The 17,973-nt window shown below is 42.7% G+C and overlaps 1 non-coding gene across 1 annotated transcript; it reads right to left on the bottom strand.

Annotated features, from left to right (window-relative positions):
• Window positions 1-744: 744 nt before the first annotated feature.
• Window positions 745-907, bottom strand: LOC127576326 (U1 spliceosomal RNA). Its single transcript, XR_007957226.1, has one exon. It is a non-coding gene; the product is annotated as a U1 spliceosomal RNA (small nuclear RNA).
• Between the last annotated feature and the right edge of the window lie 17,066 nt (window positions 908-17,973).

The raw sequence follows: 17,973 nt of genomic DNA on the forward strand, positions 1-17,973 counted from the left end.
GCACAACATCGTGGGCCAAAGAGCCTGTTCCTGTGCTGTGCTGTTCCATGTTCTATAAAAGTCTTTTGAAGTCAAACAATTTGTTTTATAGATGGCAGTTCACTCATACCATAAATTAAATCAAACTAAGAAAAGTGAAGCATTATTCCTTGGCTGGTGTCTGCAATAGCTGTGGTAAGTCAGTTTGATCAAGGAATGGATTTTGGAAGTGTTGTGTAACCTTTTCCATCAGGTATGATGCAGCGTTATATTCAATGATAGGTGACTGCACACTGAGTACTCCTGGCTTCCGCTGTGATCCACTGAGGAGAACTCATTTCACTTTATGCCACTTCTCCCATGACACTTCCACTGGAGATTTTCCTGGACTCCCATTTACACCTTTTCCCCATTCCCAAGCACAAAAATGTGTGGAAAACTGGCACGCCACAGTGAAAACTGTATGCAACTGTAGGCTCTCGAAATAAGATAAGATTTCTTTATTAGTCACATGTACATCGAAACACACAGTGAAATGCATCTTTTGCGTAGAGTGTTCTGGGGGCAGCCCGCAAGTGTCGCCATGCTTGCAGTGCCAACATAGCATGCCCACAACTTCCTAACCTGTACTTCTTTGGAATGTGGGAGGAAACTGGAGCACCCAGAGGAAACCCACGCAGACACAAGGAGAATGCACAAACCCCTTACAGAATTGAACCCAGGTCACTGGTGGTGTAAGTCGCGTTACGCTAACCGCTACACTACCGTGCGTGCCCTCGAACGTAGTCCCCACCGCCACAAATTCTGCAGTCGACTATCCCACATTTGGGGACATCGCAGGCATCAGCACATCCGCAGTGCAATGGGAGACCCTTGTCCTGGGAGACCAGCAGATCAGATGACTGACTCTCCCCTGCCAGGTAATATTCCATGCTATGGGACAGTCTTACTGTAAGTAAAAGCTGATATGAAGCTTAACCAGTGACAATTTATTGGGCACCACTTTTCTAGTGTAGGTTAGTAACTACTTGCTTATGCATCCGAAAAAAGCATGGTCAAATCATTTCTGCACCATGTCCCATTAATTCAGGAAGACAAGCCTTTCAACATATATTAGAAATGAAGCACGTGAAACATCCTTTTGCTTCCAGGAGCAATGTAATATCAGTCTAGTGGTAGCCGTGCTTGATGGCCCACACATTCCAATAACCTTTTCCTTCTAGGAAGGTTTCTGAAACTACATTAAGTGTAAACAGTGAGCATCCAGTATGCTTCAAGCTAAATAATGCAATTCTGAATCAGAACTTCATGTTGTAAGGTAGTTGAGATCTGTTAAAGAAACACTCCAGGGAACACATCAAAAAACATATTTGTGACCTTAAGCACACATTCAGCATGCATTTGTTCATAAAGTCTATGCATTTCCATTGAACCGCAAGGTAAATTTTGCTTTTATAAATTATTTTCAGCCACTGTCTCCTGTTGTTCGATCTGTCTCACCAGCCTTATGTCCCATCTTCATTTCCAGAGCTCTCTTTCGCTTGAAAATGATGAGAGATGACATATCAGCGTTAAAACAATTTTTTCACTTGAATGCACATTATACTTCTTTGCAACAAAGATTACTTTCAAGCCAATGCCACCTTTCCAGGATCATTTTTTATATTTTTTTAAAATTAGATTATCCTTTTAAATGCTGTCCCCATTTACTACAGCTCATTTCTGAACTACAGCATTTGGAAATAAGGGCCTATGTGTTGAATTCTACTGTCTTTTCTGAAGTGCCCTCTACGTCAATATACTAATAAAAAATAATGACTCAGAATTTGTAGGTAAATTAACATAAAGACTAATAGCATTCACTCTTATTTTAGTGTGTGGATCATACAGCATTGCGCTTTGAGGAAGGGGTGCTCAGTGAGATGTGAAGCAAAAGCAGAAAACACTGGAAACACTCAGCAGGTCGGGCAGCATCTGTGGAGAGAGAAACAATTGATGTTTCAGGTCAGTGACATTTCATCAGAATTAAGAGAAGATAGAAATGAAACATGTTTCAAGTTGCTGACAGAGAGAGAGAGAGTGTGTGTGTGTGTGTGTGTGTGTGTGTGTGTGTGTGTGTGTGTGTGTGTGTGTGTGTGTGTGTGTGTGTGTGTTTGAGTGGGAGGAGCAGGCAGAACAAAAGGGAAGCTTTGTAATAGGGTGGAGAGAGACAAGAGGAGGTGGCGATATCTGAGGAAGGGTGCCGAAGGCGAATAAATAATGATGGTGTGTGTGAGGGAAGTGTAAATAGCAGGTGATGAGTGGGATCAAAAATATCAAGAGGACAGAGAGAGAAGGAGACAGACAGAGAGAGAGAGAGAGAGAGAGACAAAGAAAGAGAGAAAGGCAAAAGATGAACAGAGAAAGAGATACAGCTAGAGAGAGAGAGAGGGAAACCATGATGGAAATGTACTATTGCAGTGGCTTATTTTTGATATTGTTGAATTCATTGTTGAATCAAAAAGGCTGTAATGCATTCAGTCAGAAGATGATGTGTTGTTGAGGCTACATTAAATAGTGGAAGAGGCCAAAGACAGATCAGTTGGAATGGAATGGATAATTAAAGTGACAGGCAACTAGAAACTCAGGGTCATTCTTGCAGACTGAACAGAGGTCACCATGCAGTCTGTGTTTGGCTTTCCCCTGTGTAGGGGACTGAATGTGGTACACAATGTGGAATAAGTACAAGGAGTTCTGGCACCCTCGACAATAAAACAGGAGCAGATAAAAGAGCAGATGCTGCATCTCCTGCAGTTGTATGGCAAAGTGTGGTGTGAAAGGGAGATAGAAGAGTGAACCAGGAAGTCATAGGTCCCTTTGGAACCAGGAAGGTGGGGAGGGAGAAGAAGATGAGACTGGTGGTGGTATTGCACCGGATGAAGATTGCCGCACTTTGCGGGAGGATTTGCTCTGTTTGATCTTTAGCTTTAGGGAAAGGAATCTCACCCTTCACTTCCCTGTGGATTTAAGAAGTCGCTGCATTTGTACAATCTAAACTAATTAACCTCACTGCAGAAAGGTGGGACTGGTACTTAACAATACAAGAACACTTTTAATGATTAAACAGCTGCTGTTTCATTGTCACTCAAATGTTTTGGCTCCAAATGGGATCAATTTAAAATGCAAAACCACTTGCTGGCCGGTGGTAAACTGATGACTGAGTGCCTTTTATTTGAAAATATAATTGTTGTTTACTAAATTCCCTTTTAGATTTCCTATTTTGTTTTTCTCTACATCCAGGCGTGGAGATTTCTTTATCACCATTCAGTGAAGTTGTGGGTCACTCCAATGTTATTGTAAAAGTCACATGAACTTCCAAATCCTGCACTGAGGAATTCCTTGATAGGTTTCTCTGTGTAACACCACACAATGTCAGTTTCAGCAAGCATGGTTACATTAATCTATTGTAAACTCTTGCAGCTAATGAAACTTAGTCCAACGGGGTATCTCTGCAGCTCACTCTTGACAGGAGGTTCCAGGTTTTTTTGGAGGTTACAAGGAGTTCAGTCTATTATCTTGGCGAAGCCTGCATTGCAGATATATGTGCCAGCTCCATCTGTTCCTGTTGACTGAAGCCAGAGTAGCTGAGGTCTTCTCTCCATCGGTAAGGAGTTTGGGTGACACCTCTAATGATGCAGTGAGCTGCGCACTGTAGGTCATAGAGTCATAGAAGGAAACAGGCCCTTTGGCCCGACTAGCTCGTGGTGACCAATATGCCTATCTACAGAAATGGCCAGCAGATCAGTGTCTGTACAGAGAGAAAAATTGAATTAATATTACAGATGGATAAGCTAACAGAACTGACCAGTTCTGAAGCAAACAGAAAAGGGGGAGTCACCTGAAATTGTAGAAATTTGACATTGAGTCCCAAAGGCTGCAATGTTCCCAGGCAGAAGGTGAGGTTCTGTTCTCCAAGCTTGTGTTCATCTTTGTTAGGACAGAGCAGGAGGTCACAGATAGAGGGAGGTGGGACACAACATTAAAGTGACAAGACAACTGGAAGCTCAGGAATGCCTCTGAAGATTGAACAGAGTTGCTCTGTAAAGCGATCACCCAATCTGTATTTGGTTTCTCCAATATAGAGGCCACCACATCATGAACACTGGACTGGAAGAAATGCAAATTACTGCTTCACCTTGAAGGAAAGTTTGGGTCCATTAGTGGTGGGAAAGGATTACGTAAGAAAAGCAGGTTTCCATGAGAACAGGACTAGCACTATTTCGGATTTCCAGCATCTGCTATCCGGCCGCTGTTTGTATGGAGTTTGCACATCCTCCCCGTGTCTGTGTGGGTTTCCTCCGGGTGCTCCGGTTTCCTCCCACATTCTAGTGCACGGGTTAGGAAGTTGTGGGCATGGTATGTTGGCGCCTGAAGCATGGTGACACTTGCGGGCTGCCCCCAGAACACTCTAGGCAAAAGATGCATTTCACTGTGCATTTCGATGTACATGTGACTAATAAAGATATCTTATCTTTTGATTTACAATTGGTAAAATCAGTTTTTTGTAAATAAATAAGAACTGTCTTTTTTTTCAGACCAATGTGGTTGAAAGTTATTCTGGGGACGAATGTTGCATTTTATACTGATTTTGACATCACATGGGAAGTTTTATATCCACCCTGTCGAGTCCTGAAAGAACTTTGTACATTTCAATGAGATCACCTCATTCTTCTAAACTCTAGAGAATACAGGCCTGGTGTATCTAGTCTCTCCTTGTACGGCAAATTCACCATCCCTTTTTGGCAGGTTCATCCTTTTTAAGAACAAGCAGGTCAAGCAGCATCTGTGGAAGGAAAGGAATTGTCAACGTTTCGGGTCCAAACCCTGCATTAGGACTCAATTTATAAGATAAGGTATTTTTATTCGTCACAGGTACATCAAAACACACAGTGAAATACATCTTTTGCGTAGAGTGTTCTGGGGGCAGCCTGCAAGTGTTGCCACGCTTCCGGCACCAACATAGCATGCCCGCAACGTCCTAACCCATACGTCTTTGGAATGTGGGAGGAAACCAGAGCACCCGGAGGAAACCTGCACAGACACGGGGAGAACGTAGAAACCCCTCACAGACAGCGGCTGGAATTGAACCCGGGTCGCTGGCACTGTAAAGTGTTACGCTAACTGCTACACTACCACGCCTGCTCCTGTGGGAGGAAAGAAATCACTTAATTCCTTTGGCCCTACAGATGCTGCTCTACCTGCTGAGTTCCTCCAGCAGATTGTGTGTTGCTTCAGATTCCAGCATCTGCAGTGTCTTGTGTCTACATCCTTTTTTAAGTAAGCAAACCAAAATTATACAGGTGTGATCTCACAAATATCATTATAACAGCTAATTCATCTTGTTCTTTTCCTCACTTTTCAGGTCCATCGGAGAAGTTTTATTTATTCTTCCTTCATATCTTGGGCCTTGCTGGCAAGGTTAATAGTTGCTGTCTATCCCTAATTGCCCCTTGAGTAGTTGGTGACAAATGAGTGGCTTGCTCGGTCCTTTTTAAAGGGCATTTTTAAGTGACAACTACAGGGTTAGACTGGAGTCAAATACAACAGATAAGTTAAGGACAGCAGATTTCTTCTCGTCAAGAACATTAGTGACCAGATGGAGTTATACAACGAACCACCAATGTTTGTGATCATTGTTATTAAGACTAGTTGTAAATTCCAAATTATAACTTATATTCTGTAGCTGTCATAGTGGGATATGAAGTCGAGTATCCGGACCAACACTCTGGTAGTTCAACTGCTGTTTCCCTCTGATACCAGGTGCCCTCACTTCAAATTACATGTTCAGCAACGTGTGTGGCAATTTCTCTTCCAAGCTAAACAATAAAAAGTGTTTGCGGTATGTAATACACAAATATAAAGAATTCTCAGCCATTTGTGGAATGCTACCTTGTGGCATAATCTCTGATGTGTCCAACTTCCTCAGTTTTTAGCCGTGGAATAATACTTTGCGGAGCATTTCAGAAGTTTCTGAACTTTGGCATTTTAAAATCCTCTGAAATGCTTAAAGCTATGAAAGGCACTTTAGAAATGCAAGTCTTTTACACATGAGCAAGTGCAAATAACTCTTGGCAAACCTGGTTATGTTGCTGCTTTCTTATGAAAAGTCAGCCTCCAAATTGCAAGCTACTGAGAGTGAATGTAACATGCAGGTATATTTTCCAATAAAGTCACCACTTGTATGATCCATTTCAGCTGAAGGTTAAATTAAATTAAATTGGTTAAATTGGTTTATTATTGTCACACATACCAAGGTAGAGTGAAAAACTTGTCTTGTACACCATCCATTCAATACAGCAGTGCATTGAGGTAGTGCAGGGGAAAACAATAACAGAATGTACAATAAAGTGTTACAGTTACAGAGAAACCGTTCAATAGTCTTATAACAGCGGGATAGAAGCTGTCCTTGAGTCTGGTGGTACGTACTTTCAGGCTTTTGTGTCTTCTCCCCACATTCCCATCAACTACCTCAAGATTGTATACTCACCTACACACTAGAGGCAACTTATATTGGCCAATTAATCTACCAAACTGCACGTTATTGGGACGCAGAAGGAAACCGGAACACTCAGAGGAAGCCCAAGTGGCCACTGGGAGAACTTGCAAACTCCACACAGACAGCGGCACAGATCAGGATTGAACCTAAATCACTGGAACTGTTCCTTAGTGCCGTCCCAGTTCATACAATATCCTTGAATGGTGACCTTTTTGAATTAGTAACGGAGAACCTTTTCATGATATGAACCCAGATCAGTGGGAAGTACATAGTGTGTTCTAAATGTTTACCGTGATGGTTTGAGTCAAGAACCAAAGTACTTCTCTTCAGTGACAATATTAAGAAGGGTACAGCTCTCCCCACCATCGAGGACATCTACAAGAGGCGATGTCTCAGGAAGGTGACGTCCATCATCAGGGACCCCCCCACCATCTGGGCCATGCCCTCTTCTCGATGCTGCCATCAGGCAGGAGGTACAGGATCCTGAAGACCCACACCTCAAGGTTCAATAACAGCTTCTTTCCCACTCCCATCAGGTTCTTGAACCAACCTGAAAAACCTTAAAACTACCTCGGACTATATATTTTTTCTCTTTCTTAATCTTGCACTCGTGTCGCTATGTTGATTTTATGGCTTATTTTGCACGTGTAAGTTATGTATAATTTATGTTAATTTGTTTATGTTAACTTACATTTGTCCTCATCTTGTATTATACTGTGCTGCTGCTGCACAAAGCTAATTTTCATGGCATCTATACCCTGTGTGTATGCCTTTGACAAAAAAATAAACTTGACCTTGAACTTATTCTTAAGCAGAGACTGACACCCATACACTTTCTCAACAGGACTTTTTGTGTCACATTGACATATGGGCAATTTAAAAGCAGAATGTGCTGGAAACACAACAGTTCAAGCAACATCTCGGAGAGAGAAACAGAATTAATGTTTCATGTCGAAGGTTCATGGGTCTTTTTTCCTCAGTTTTTATTTAGTGTTTAATTTCAGATTTGCAGCATCTGCAGTTTTCTGATTATCACTTACCTGGCCAATGCACCAGAGATATGTTCCCCTGAGAGTCCATTTACCCATTTGTTGCTCCAGAAGTCAGCTCCTCTGGAAGTCCCTGAAGATGTCAACAGCTGTTTCAAACAACAAGCACTGTAAAGACATCTGCAAGGTAGCAACCTGGGCCAAGTTGTTCATCCTTATTAAGCATCGGTGCAGTAATAGGGAGAGACAGTGAACATGGAACTTGTAGTCAGTGTTGAAGTTTAGCAGTCATCAGGAAACCTCTCCAGAAAGACTGAGTGGTTTAGATAGCAAGAACTTCCCTTTATCTGACACATTCTCAGACATTGGCTTGGTGATGGGAGGCAGATTCTAGTGGTGGAGGGTTGTTTATCTGACTGGAAGTCTGTAACCAGTGGTGTACCGCAGGGATCGGTGCTGGGATCTTTGTCATATATATAACTGGCTTGGATGAGGATATCTGTGGTCTGATAAGTAAGTTTGCTGATGATTAATGGAGTTGGAGATAGTAAGGATAGTTCCCTAAGGATACAGAGGGACATAGATGAGCTGGTGGGGTGGGCAAAGTGGTGGCAGATGGAACTTAATCCAGACAAGTGTGAGGTAATGCATTTTGTGTTGTCTAACACTGGCATGACATATCCAGTAAATGGCAGGAACCTTAGAGGTGTTAACGTACAGGGGGACTTAGGGGTGCAAGTTGATAGCTCCTGGAAAAAGGCAACTAAAGTGGATAGGGTAGTAAAGAAGGTGTTTAGTTTGCTGGCCATCACAGGCAGCGGTACTGAGTATAAGAGTTGGAACATCATGTTGCAGCTGGTACAAGACATTGGTAAGGCCACACTTGGAATATCGTGTGAAGTTCTGGTTACCACACTTCAGGAAAGATATGGCAGAGAGTGCAGAAGAGATTCACCGCGACACTGCCTGGAATGGAGGCATTTGGTTATAGGGAGAGACTAAATAGTCTGGGATTGTTTTCACTAGAGTGCAGGGAGCTGAGGGGTGACCTTAATGAGGTTTATATAATTATGAGAGGCATAAATAGGGTAGAAAGTGGCAATGTTTTTCCAAGGGTGGGGGGGGGGTCTAAAACTCAAAGGTGTCAGTTTGTGAGAGAGGAAATTTTGAAAGGAGATCTGAGGGGCAACTTTTTCACACAGAGGGTGGTGGGCACACATTTACACCAGCCTCGCAGAAAACCTCGACCCACTGCAATTCACCTACCGCTGAAACAGGTCGACAGCGGATACCATCTCTCTGGCCCTACACGCATCTCTGGAGCATCTGGATGGTAAAGGCACCTACGTTGGACATTTATTGACTACAGCTCTGCCTTCAATACTATAATTCCAAGCAAACTCATCACCAAACTCTGAGACCTGGGACTCAACACCTCTCTCTGCAACTGGATCCTGACTTTCTGACTAACAGACCACAATCAGTGAGGATAGGCAGCAATACCTCCAGCACGATTATTCTCAACACTGGTGCCCCACAAGGCTGCATCCTCAGCCCCGTACTCTAATCCCTATATACTCATGACTGTGTGGCCAGATTCTGCTCTAACTCCATCTACAAGTTTGCAGATGATACCACCGTTGTAGGTCGTATCTCAAACAGCGATGAGTTGGAGTACAGTAAGGAGATAGGGAGCTTAGTGGAATGGTGTCATGACAACAACCTTTCCCTCAATGTCAGCAAAACAAAAGAGCTGGTCATTGACTTCAGGAAAGGGGGCAGTGTACATGCACCTGTCAACATCAATGGTGCTGAGGTCAGGAGGGTTGAGAGCTTCAATTTCCTGGGAGTGAACATCACCAACAGCCTGTACTGGTCCAACCACGTAGATGTCATGGCCGAGAAAGCTCGCCAATGCCTCTACTTCCTCAGGAGGCTAAAGAAATTTGGCACGTCCCCTTTGACATTCTCCAACTTTTATCGATGCACCAAAGAAAACATCCTATCTGGATGCATCATAGCTTGGTACGGCAACTGCTCTGCCCAGGACTGCAAGAAACTGCTGAGAGTTGTGGACACAGCTGAGCACATCACGGACACCCCCAGCCTCCCCTCCATGGACTCTGTCTATATTTCTCACTGCCTTGGTAAAGCAGCCAACATAATCAAAGACCCCACCCACCCCAGATAGTCTCTCTTCTCCCCCCTCCCATTTGGCAGAAGATACAAAAGCCTGAAAGCATGTACCACCAGGCTCAAGGACAGCTTCTATCCTGCTATTTTATGATTATTGAACAGTTCTCCTGCACGATAAGATGGACTCTTGACCTCAAAATCTACCTTGTTATGTCCTTGCACCTTATTGTCTGCCTGCACTGCACTTTTTCTGTAACTGTAACACTTTATTCTGCATTCTGTTATTGTTTCTCCCTGGTACTAACTCAATGCACTGATGTGATGAAATGATCTGCATGGATGGCATGCAAAACAAAGTTTTTCACCGTACCTCGGTACATGTGACAATAATAAACCAATTCCAGTTCATTGGGATCTCTGGCATCCAGCAACTGTGCTGTCATCAAGCTGGCTGAGCAGCCAATCGTATTAAAGACTTCTCCATGACAACAAACCATGAAGGAAATCAATATACACAATTTTTAACATTCTATAAAGGACAAAAAAAATTAGAATGAACACTTGTGATTGGGGGTAAAAGTTGAAATTCAGAAATAAACATTTTGAGGACTGAAATTATTTAATGTTTTGAAACATTCAGGTATGGAAATTACAATCAGCATACATAACGTGTTGTTTTGATGCCAATGTTATAACTATTAATTAAGGCTCAGTAAGCCATTAATACAGTTGAACCCTGTGTAACCAAAAGTGAGACTTTCAGGGCATTTTACAGCAGGACCACTTTGTAAATAACTGAAATTCACATCAGTTTCTGTGATTCTCTAGATATTTTGTTCCTTTGAGTCCATGCAGGATTTCAGAGTGGTACCATCAAACTCATTCCCCACATCCCTGCAACCTATTCTCTCTCACACACCAATCAACTTCCCTCTGATTCTCATACCAGCCAGCTACACTAGGGGTAAGTTACAGTGGCCAATTAACCTAGCTGTGCAAATAAAACCAGAAAATATTGGAAACACTCAGCAGACCAGGCAACATGTGTGGAAAGAGTTAATGTTTCAGGTCAAAGACACTTTGTCAGAATCTGGCAATGTGTCTGTGGGTATGGGAAGAAACTGGAGCACCGGAAAGAAATGGGGAGAACATTCAAACTCTGCACAGACATCTCCGGAGGGGAGGATTAAACCCAGCTCCATGGAGCTGTGAAGCAGCAGCACTACCTGTTCCACCACTGTAATTTTACCTGATCCTGTTGGAGAAAGGGTAGTAAGGGATACAGCATCAAACAATCTGCCGGAGGAACTCAGCGGGTCGAGCAGCGGCTGTGGAAGGAAAGAAATTGTCAACATTTCGGCTCGAAACCCTGCATCAGTCCTGAGTCCGTGAGTTTCTCCAGCACGTCGTTTGTTGCTCCAGATTCCAGCATCCTCAGTCTCTTGTGTCCAGTCCTGATGGTCTCGAGGGCGATTGGTAGAAACAAGGGTCAGAAAGACAGCTGTTGCAATGGATCCATAGACTTGTACTTAGGAAGATATATGAAGGTCCAATCTTCATCTGAATCTATCCAACAAAGAGCTTTGGAATTTGAAACAAATTTAGAAAACTAATTTTAAACAAGTATACTCCAAACAAGAATCGAACTGCTGGAGGAGCTCAGCGGGGCAAGCAGCATCTGTGGATGGAAAGGAATTGTCAACGTTTCAGGTCAAGACCCTGCATCAGGACTAGTGGAACCATGCTTGGACATGGTGGAGAGTCCTCATTAGTTGTATCGCTAACTAAAGTATACTGCTATTTAGAGCAAGAACAAACACATCTAGGTCTGATAAGAACACATGGAACCTTATAATTATATTTCAAATCCATTACTACATTTATTCATAACTGGATAACAGGTCCAACTATACTTTAAATGCAATTGCAACACAAGCAAGTTGTTCCTCTACAACATTTAGTCATTAAAATATATATTTTTATTTGCTGCTAGCCAAGTGTTAAATATTTAAAGAGGTTACCTTGATGTCCATTTACAACACAGAATAAAACAGAGATAAAAGGGGTCTAATCTTGTTGTGAATGCGACAGTTGCACAAAACAAGCATGAAGTACTTGATTCAACTGAAGCTGGAAGTTAGGCAATTCTAAGATATGCAGGAAAACAAAAGTAAAATCTCATTAAAATAAATAGGTTATACATTGCCGACAACCAAGAAAGCAAGAACTAGCTTACAGATAAGCATTCTGCTGAGCATTGTGAAATACAAACAAGAGTTTCAGAATCTGTTTTGTTTTTTGGAAAAGATAGGAGATTGTAAGCAGAATTACAAAGAGTTTACACCAGAGAAATTGAACATCCAGTATTTGTCAACTGTTATGCTTCATAAAAACTTCCTCGTATGCCTCTTCATCCCAGTTTAGCACCATATCTTCTGATTCCTTTTTTTCCCATAAATATGTTTCTAACTTCCCTTTAAAAGCGTTTCTGCTACTTGCTTCATGTGACAGCAAGTCCCAAATTCTAAATACTCTTTCCCTCAAGAGGTTTCTCCTGAATTCCAATTGGGCCTTATTAGTGATTATCTTCTGTTGAATTCCCCAGGTTTGGACTTCACTGCATGTGACAACATTTTATAATACCATAAAATATAGAAGCAGAATTAGGCCATTCGGCCCATCGAGGCCGTGCCATTCAATCATGGCTGATTTTTTTTCAATGCCATTCTCCTGCCTTCTCCCCGTAACCCTTAACCCCCTTACCAATCAAGAACCTATCAACCTCTGCCTTAAGTATACCCAAAGACTTGGCCTCCACAGCCCTCTGTGGCAATGAATTCCACAGATTCACCACCCTCTGGCTGAAGAAATTCCACCTCATTTCAGTTTTAAAGGGACATCTCTTTATTCTGAGGCTGTGCCTTTGGATCCTAGACTCTTCTACTGATGGAAACATCATCTCCACGTCCGCTCTATCCAGGCCTTTCAGTATCCAGTAGATTTCAACGAGATTCCCCCCACATCCTTCTAAATTGCATCGAGTACAGACCCAGAGACATCAAACACTCCTCATACGTTAAGCCTTTCATTCCTGGGATCATTCATGTGAACCTCCTCTGGACCCTCTCCAGAGATGGCACATCCTTCCTGTGAGACAGAGCCCAAAATTGCTCACAATATTCGAACTGCAGTCTGACCAATGCCTTATAAAGCCTCAGAAGTACATCCTTTTCACTAAAACTATCCCATTAAATCTTTTCATTGGGTTGGGTCCAACTTACTGTTGGTCAACAGCCCTCACAGGAACATCATAGCAATGTGGTTGACCCATAAGCAGCTCCACAAACTTCTCAGAGTCCGGAGGATGGCAGGTTCTCAGGGAAAATTCAGGGTCGGTCTCATAACATCTGCACCCGTGTGTTATGGAATATGCTTAAGAGGGAATGTGGTGATGCAACTGACCTCTGGCTGCACCCCTGGACTCACCACCAAGTCCAAGGATGGTTCCAGGCTACACTGAGCTGAGGAACTGGATACTCTTTGTGTCTGGCCTCATAGCTTTGACTGGTGTGACTCATTTGATGTGGAGGCTTTGGAGAGGGTGCAGAAGAGCTTTACCAGGATGCTGCCTGGATTAGAGGGCAGGTGCTATTAGGAGAGGTTGGCTAAACTTGGGTTACTTTTTCTGGAATGTCAGAGGCAGAGAGGAGACCTGATAGAAGTTTATACAATTATGAGGGGCATAGAAGAGTAGACAGCCAGTACATTTCTCCCAAGGTCTCAATGTACAATACTAGAGGGCATGCATTTAGGGCGTGAGGGGGAAAATTCAAAGGAGATGTGCGAGGAAAGCTTTTCGACACAGAAGGTGTGGTGTCTGGAATGTGCTGCCAAAGGTGGTGGTGGAGGCAGATACGATAGAGGCGTCTAAGTGGCTCTTAGATAGGTACATGAATATGCAGAAAATAGAGGAAGAGGGACCATATGCAGGCAGATGTGTGTCTTATGAGGATAGGTTGAGTGAGCAAGGGCTTTTCCCTTTGGAGAGAAGGAGGATGAGAGGTGACTTGATAGAGGTGTACAAGTTGATAAGAGGCATAGACTGAATGGACAGTCAGAGACGTTTTCCCAGGGCGAAAATGGCAAACACAAGGGGGTATAATTTTAAGGTGATTGGAGGAAGGTATAAACGGGATGTCAGAGGTAAGTTTTTTTACACAGAGAGTGGTGGGTGCGTGGAACGCACTGCCTGCAGAGGTTGTGGGAGCAGATACATTTAAGAGACTCTTAGATAGCCATATGAATAATAGAGAAATGGACGGAAATGTGGGAGGGAAAGGTGAGATAGATATTGGAGTAGGATAAAATGTCAGCACAATGTTGTGGGCCGAAGGGCCTGTACTGAGCTGTTATGTTCTATATATGTTCTAATGAGGCATAATTTGCATAATTAGTTCAGCACAACATCATTACTGTTCCAAGTTCTGTGATCCCAGTCATTGAAATGGGGACCACAGAACTTAATAAGGGAAGTGGTGGTCAAGTTATTTTGGTTTTCTTTAGTTTTCACTTATATTTATGTTTTTTTCATAAATTTACACTAGTTTATTGTATTTTCAACAAAATGTAGGCTTTTTTCTGAATTTTAATTTTTTTGAAAAATATACTTCAGCCTTTGATCAGCGACGATATTTAGAAAGAGCTGAAAAGGCCTTTAACGGTGCGGTCTGTCAAATGGACATGAGGGTTGTTTGTGGACACCTCCTCGACACCCAGTCTCTGCCCACTGACTGCTCTGCTTAACGGGATGGCCATTACAGCAAGACCTTGAAGAGCCATATTTCCACAAAAGCTGTGTGCTCTCTTTTATCAGTTGGGGCATAAAATATTAGAGCAGAAGGACTATGTAAGAACTGTATGCATTGTTTGTTGGACCACAGTCTGAGCACTGCGTACAGTCCTGCTCACTGCATTATAGGAAAGATCCGATCACACCAAGCTGGAATATCCTCGGGATGAGGGAATATTGAGTAAGCTAGTATTGTTTTCCTTGGAATAGACAAGGCTGACAGGAGGTCTGACTGAGGTGTCCGTTCTCTGTAACTGTAACACTTTATTCTGCACTCTGTTATTGTTTTACCCTGTACTACCTCAATGCACTGTTGTGATGAATTGATCTGTATGAACAGTATGCAAGACAAGATTTCACTGTACCTCGATACATTTGAGAATAATAAAATAATTTACCATTTAAAATTCTTATAATAGTTGGAGTAAATAGAAAAGATTTTATTTCTCTTAGCAACACAATAAAAACGGGGGCGGTGGGACAGAGAAGCATAGTTTTATTGGAAGAGGAAGTAGAGGGGAGATGAGGAAACAAAATTTACCCAGAAGGTGGTGAGTGTGGAACTAGAAGGATGCTATAAGCAGAAACCTCATCACACTTACACAGTACTTGGAGAAGTACTTGAAGAGCTGTGATTCAAAGAACTCTGGACAAAGCACTGTAAGTTGGAACAGGAGTAGGAAGCTCTTTTTCAACAGGTTGGGCCAAATAATTTCCTTCTGCATCATATATTTCTAAAGATTTTATGAAATATAGCAGTACAATAAGCCTTGAATGAATTCAAAACCAGATCTGAAGCCTCACATTTAAGGTGATGGAGAGGTATGGTTGAAAACCTTAAGCACAAATGCATTATCCTTGGAAGCCAACCTTTTCAAGAAGCCTAGCGGGGGTCTCTGATTTTCGTTTAATCAGGATTTAATTGGCAAAAAGGCTCAAAGGAACCAATCAGGAATCTAATTTAGCTTTACATGAAGACTTTAGGTAAGTTCACTCTGTGCTCTCTTGAGGTTGCAGACAAAGATTTGGAAAACTTGTACGAGATGGAAACTAGGGCACTTCATTATAAAATAAAGAAACAGCTAGTTAATTATAACTGCAAGAATCACTTTGTGGAGTTGATAACTTTTCAAATAAACTGCTGGCTGAATGTTGAGTGCAGACCGATTGAAGCACTGGTAAACCTCACTCAATGTGGCAGTATCTTAATTCAGCAGAACGGAATCAGTGATGGGTCAGGGGAGAGAAGAAAAGATCCCCACCATCTGGGCCATGTCATCTTCTCGCAGCTCCCATCAGCCAGGAGGTACAGAAGCCTGAAGTCCCACACCACCAGGTTCAAGAACAGCTACTTCCCTTCCAACATTTGGTTCTTGAACCAACCTGCACAAAGCTAATCACTACAGTTTAGCCACACTGTGACCGCTTTGATCACTTTGCACTAAAATGGACAGTGTTTTTTTGTTCGAATTGTGCTCTTTCTTGTAAAAATTGTGTCTAATTTATGTTTAATTTATGTTTTTCTTGTGAATGTTATGTCTCTGCTGCTATGTGCCTGTTATGCTGCTGCAAGTAAGTTTTTCATTGCACCTGTGCAGACATGTACTTGTGCATACAACAATAAACTCGACTTGACTTGAAATAGATCATGCATAAACATGCTAGATAAATTGAATGGCCAACTGGTGTTCTTCCAGAATCAGCAATGAATTCCAGATAATCAGCCATTCTTGTCTTGTACAACACACAAAGTGCTGGAGGAATTCAACAGGTCAGGCAGCATCTATGGAGGGAAATAAACAGTCGACATTTCATCAGGAATGAAGGTAAGACCCTTGTTGAGGACAGAACTTTCTGCCTCAGGAGGGGCAGGTCAGAGGGGATAGTGAAGACAGGGCAGGGCTTGGAGTTGGGGTTGGAGCAGGGCTGGGCTGGTGTCCTGATGAAGGGTCTTGACCCGAAACGTCGACTGTCCATTTCCCTCCATAGATGCTTCCTGATCCACTGAGTTCCTCCAGGTTTTTGTGTGTTGCTCCAGAGTTTCAGCATCTACAGTCTCTTGTGTCTCCATATTCCTATCCTTTATCTGATTTTACCAGCATTCACAGTTCTTTGATTGAATGCTTTGAAGAGGTAACAAAGTATATCGATGAGGGCAGGGTAGTAGATGTGACTTACATAGACTTTAGTAAAGACAAGGGCCCACATGGGAGTCTGGTTCAAAATTTAAGGCCCATGGGATCCAGAGTAAGTCGGTAAACTGGATCCAAAATTAGCTTGGAATTAAAAGAGAAAGGATGATGGCAGAGGTTTGCGCTTGAGATTCGATGCCTATGGCTTGTGGTGCCCAACACGGATCAGTACTGGGACTCTTGTTATTTGTAATATATATGTGGATGACTTGGATGTGGATGTGGGAGGGAAGATCAGTAGGTTCGTGGATGACACCAAGATTGGTGGAGCTGTTGATGGTGCAGTAGGTAGTCTTGGGCTGCAGACAGTTATCAGTGTGCTGGTGAAATGGGCTGAAAAATAGCAGATGGAGTTCAATCCAGACAAATGTGAGGTGGTGAATTTTGGGAGTACCAGTGAGGACAGGTCATGAATGGTAGGGCCTTAAGGAGTATTGAGAAAAAGAGGGACCTCAAGAGTGCAAGTGCATTATAGATCCTTGAAGGTGGCAACACAGGTAGACAACGTGGTTAGGAAGGCGTATGGGATACTGGCCTTCATTATTGATGGCACTGAATACAGATGTAGGGAGGTTATGCTCCAATTTTATGAAACTTTGGTCAGACTTCAGCTGGAGTATGGTGTGTAGTTCTGGTCATCAAGACGTAGGAAGGATGTGATAGTGCTGGAGAGGGCCCTCCCAAAGGAGGGTCACCAGGCTGTTGCCTGGGATGGAGTGTTTCAGTTATGAGGAGAGACTGGAGAGGCTGGGTCTGTTCTCCCTGGAGCGGAGGAGACCAAGAGGGAACATGATTAAGGTACATAAAGTTACGAGAGGTATAGATAGGGTAGACTGCAGGAAACTTTTCCCCACCTCAGAGGTAGATCAAACTGGAGGACATAGGTTTAGGGTGAGGAGATCTGAGGGGTCCTTCTTCACCCAGAGAATGGTGAGTACCTGGAATGCACTCCCTGAGACTTTCTTCGAGTTCTACACTCTGCCACCTTTGAATCATTCAGCTCAATATATTGGCAGACAGACGTTTGTCTCAAGGTTAATAAGACATAATATATAGAGTGATGAATCTAACTGATATGAGTACAATGTGCCAAAAAAAAATTGCTTCTCAATGCCAGACCAAGTCATGGTATCTTATTGCAGTGGGGACTATTCAACCCATCAGCCCTGGGCTGATTCTTTGGTGCAAGAATCCAGGTGAGTCCTCCACTTCGTTTGTCCATAACATTCAAAGTTCCTTTTTCTCAACAACTTAATTCCCTTTAAAAATAATTCATGGAATCATTTTTCACCA

The sequence above is a fragment of the Pristis pectinata genome, chromosome 11, assembly GCF_009764475.1.
Source record: "Pristis pectinata isolate sPriPec2 chromosome 11, sPriPec2.1.pri, whole genome shotgun sequence".
Classification (NCBI taxonomy): Eukaryota; Metazoa; Chordata; class Chondrichthyes; order Rhinopristiformes; family Pristidae; genus Pristis; species Pristis pectinata.